Source organism: Myotis davidii, unplaced genomic scaffold (assembly GCF_000327345.1).
Source record: "Myotis davidii unplaced genomic scaffold, ASM32734v1 scaffold336, whole genome shotgun sequence".
Classification (NCBI taxonomy): Eukaryota; Metazoa; Chordata; class Mammalia; order Chiroptera; family Vespertilionidae; genus Myotis; species Myotis davidii.
In genome coordinates, this window is record NW_006287905.1 from 165,392 (window position 1) to 169,532 (window position 4,141).

At 48.2% G+C, this 4,141-nt stretch overlaps 1 long non-coding RNA gene across 3 annotated transcripts in view; it reads left to right on the plus strand.

The window, feature by feature from the left end:
- The window catches only part of LOC107182459, a 74,341-nt gene that overhangs the window by 23,269 nt on the left and 46,931 nt on the right, over positions 1 to 4,141 (plus strand). For 2 of the 3 annotated variants that reach the window (XR_001513172.1, XR_001513174.1), the window contains exon 2: positions 3,765 to 3,789. The exons of the other annotated variant lie outside the window; for it this stretch is intronic. This is a non-coding gene — a long non-coding RNA (uncharacterized LOC107182459). The remainder of the gene's footprint in view (positions 1 to 3,764; positions 3,790 to 4,141) is intronic. 3 annotated transcript variants of the gene reach the window in all.

Genomic DNA, 4,141 nt, shown 5'->3' on the forward strand with positions numbered 1-4,141 from the left:
CTTCTTGTGATGCCAGTTGCAAAGAAGTGAAGGAAGAGATTGCAAACTTTTTTTTTTGGGTAATTATCTGTGATGAATGTGTGACTATGGAAATGTAAAGTAGGAAAGTAATTGGGGGAAAAGACTGAACTATAAATCTGGAGGTTTGCAACAAAAATATGTTTAGAAACCTGCATATGTTTTGAATATTAAAAGGCAAGGCATTTCTTTCTCTCACTGTGGTTATATTCTTAGCTGAGCCAGGTGACGTGGCCCTGGGTGACGTGGCCCTGTTGCTTCTGGTGCCTGTGTCAGCCTGTTTCTCAGGAGACAGTATGTGTTTACTTCTCGCAGAAATAATTTTGACCATTTCAAACTGCTTAATCTTAGTGTTTTTTTTTCACCCCCAATTTGGTCTTTGGATTTCCCCCCCTTTGTCTTGTTTTCCCTTTTAAGATCTAACGTCTCTTCTCACAAATCTTTCCACATTTACTCTCTGGCCCCCCGTTCCCTCTGGGATATTTTCTCTGCTGCATCAATGAATTTCCCTGTCACTGTGGACTCTCCTTTCCCTGTATCACCCTTATCTTTCCCTGGCCTCTTTGCTTTTTGGCTACAATAGGTTCTCTTCTTCCTGTAGAGACTTCCCCAGCTCGTGGACATTTTAAACCAGTTTGTTAACAGACAGCTAACTTGCATAAAATTTTCACTGAATTTCAAGTTGGCCTTCCTTCTCACAGTCGCCCTCTCTTCCGAACGGGCACAGGCCTGTGTTTCTCTCCTCGCCGCCTGTCTGCATCCTTTTGTCTGGTGTCTGTGTTTCCACCTCAGATCTCTAGCCTGAGAGCTCGGCCGGCAGCTTCGCTCGGGCAGTTTAGTGCCTTCTTCTCATCAGCCAAATGCTCGGCACCTGCACACGCGGCCTTTGTGGTCCAGACAGGGCTGGTTGCAGGGAGGCCCCTCAGACAGAGGTGGCCCTGTGTGCGTTGACTCAATGGACAGGCAGGGTTCTGGCCGGGCTCTCCACGTGCCCATTTGCGTCACCCTGGATAGATCGTTGATGGCCCTGCACCTCTCTGTTCTCTCGGAGGTAACAGCTCCCACCTCCAAGGGTTTTGTGTAAATTTTGTACTTGGGATATTTCCAGCAAGTGTTCATTCCCTCTGTACTTCCCTGTATAGAGACCTCAGGAGACTTAACACGGTTCGACACAGCAGACGCAGTGGGCGCGGTGGAGGTGAGGTGCTGGAAATCAGGCCACTGATACAGCACTTCCAGTGGAAAGCACACCGACCTCGCCCGTTTCCTTCCTGCGCAGTTACCTGGGGTCCGGTGGGGGCCCAGCCCCGCAGCAGGCAGCGGAGCCTCTCTCCTCTCCGGCCACTGCCACCATGGGATTGACTTGGGAGGAAAGCAATGCCCACTAGACAGCCACAGGATATTAGGAAAGTGATGGCTAGTCAGAGATCATCCCGAGTGTGGAAAATCGGACCCTTCAGTCTCAGAAAGAGGAAATTTATGTTTCGTTCCTAGTCCCGAGAAAAGAAAACCTTCCCTTTTCTTTCCTCTTTGTTGTTGTTGGCAAGACGCTGTAAGACGGCAACTCGCCTGTGAGGCACACTGGGCCAAATTCTCAAAGAACCTCTGTGCTTGGCCTGTTAGATGTTCGTGCAGAGCTGCAGTTTGGGCGGGGTGGGGGAGGTGAGGGGAGGGGAGGTGGGCGCAGGTGGTCCCTTCGCAGTCACCACCTCACTTGGAATGTGATCATGTACTGACTGTGTGAGATTCGGTTTTCCTAAGAGTAGAGCTCCTTACGGCGGCTGATCCCTGGCACAGTGCAGTCTTAAGTGAACAGCTCTGAGGATGACAAGGAACCCGGGCCTGTCTGCTGGGCAGTGGGAGGGAGAGGCTTGTTGTTTGAAACAAAACTTAGAGGAGCGCTTCAAACGACCCCGCGGTCTGTGTGGAACGAATGGGTGACTCAGTTCTTGCAGGTCGTGGCGCAGCTCTTTCCCGGTACTTTTGTCGAGAGTAGACCTTTGCTAGGGAATGGTTGATGTCTCCGAGGCAGTGATTAGGTAATAGAGAGGCTTGTGGTTCCTGTTTCTTCTCAGAAAGACCTAGATCCCTTCTTTCTGATGTGGTGACTCAAGACTTTAAACCCCTGGTTTTGGCTACTTGCCACCTGTATCTATTAGAATCGAGAAGGTTAGGCTGGGGTAGCAAATGGCCATCAAAACGTCAGTGGCTTCAAATAACAGCTGTTTAATTCCTGATTCTACTGTGTGTCCACGTGGGTCAGAAGGGGTGTCTGCGGCTTTAGACAGTGGGGGTCTCAGGATGGTTAGCTGCTCTGCACACCTGCACCCACACGCACCACCGTGGGAAGGGAGTATGGCGGGGCTTGTCCTGGCTCTCAAGGCTTCCGCCCAGAAGTGACACCTGCCATTTCTCACATATCACCGGTCGAAACAGTCACATGACTATGCCTAATGCCAAAGTCACTGGGGACACTCCATCCTTCTGTGAGCCTGGAAAGAGGAGAGCGACGTATTTAATAAACTGCCTATGACTACCTTGTTACTCATTAAACGCAGCCACGCAGGGAAGGGGTTTCTCTGTGTGTACAGTAACTCGCACCAGCAGCAGCAGAACTCTGGCCCAACAGACTGCTGTGGAGTCACATGTCTCCACAGCAGTCCCCGGGAAGTGAATGTTCTACGTCCTGGGAACTTGGTGATACAGAAGGTTCAAGGACGATTGATACTTTAAATACTTTCAGTGACAATGATTATGATGAAAATAATAATGAAACATAAAAACTCAACCACAGAAAGAAGTACATCCCTTCAGCAGTTGCTTTAACTCCATTTTTTTTGGCCTTTCTTTTGAAAGTACCTTTCAAGTCTTAATCAAACAACGACATCTTGTGATCAAATTAATCAACATTTGGCAGATATGGAAATTAAGACTAAGAGAAGATAGGTAGAGTAGACTTCACATCTCTAATACATAAGTTAAAGTGTTTAATTCATTTTTGAGCAATTCACTGTAACCACCCTCACCACCTATCAACACCTATCACCACCACCACCACCACCACCATCACCAGCACCACCATCACTATCATCACATCCAGCACCATCACCACCATCATCACCATCACCACCACCATCATCAACACCATCACCATCACCATCACCACCACTACGACCACCACCATCACCATCACCACCATCACCACTCTCACCACCACCACCACTATAACCACCATCACCAGCACCACCAGCACCAACATCATAATCACATCCAGCACCATCACCATCACCACTCTCACCACCACCACCACAACCACCATCACCACCACTACCACCACCAACATCACCATCATCATCATATCCACCATCACCACTATCACCACTACCATCATCACCATTACCACCACCATCACCACCATCACCACCACCACTACCACCATCACCATCACCAGCACCACCATCACCACCACCATCACCATCACCATCATCATCACATCCATCACCATCACCACTCTGACCACTACGACTACCACAACCACCATCACCATCACCACCATCACCACCACCACCACCACCATCACCACCCCCACCCCCACCACCGTCACACTACTGTCACCACCACTGTCACCCTTACTACCATCACCACCATCACTATCACCATCACCATCACCATCACTAGTACTTTCATTACTGCCACTATCATTTTAAACACACACATGTGTGATCCATATACTATTTTTTTTTCAGACCATCATGGAGACCAGAAAACAAGGTAAGATTTTTAGCAATTCTTTCTTTTTTCCTACATATTGCATAATCCAGGAATTAAGAAGGTCAGGGGAGAAAAGTAGCAACTTAGAAATGTCTTAGAGACTGGGTTTGCACTAAACCTATCTTTCTCCTTCTTTGATTTTTTTCCATTTGAATTTTCTTCCTCTGGTACTCTGTCCTTTAAACTCGGAAGAGAACCAGAGATTAAAAAAAAAATGACACACTCTATGACATCATGACCTTTAGGTCCCAGAAAGGGTCTGTGTATTATGGCGGCATGCCCTTTAACTCAGCGTACCCTTTTGAAGTGCCCAGGTGTGGCCAGGATTACCAAAGTTAGGGCAGTTTTTCCT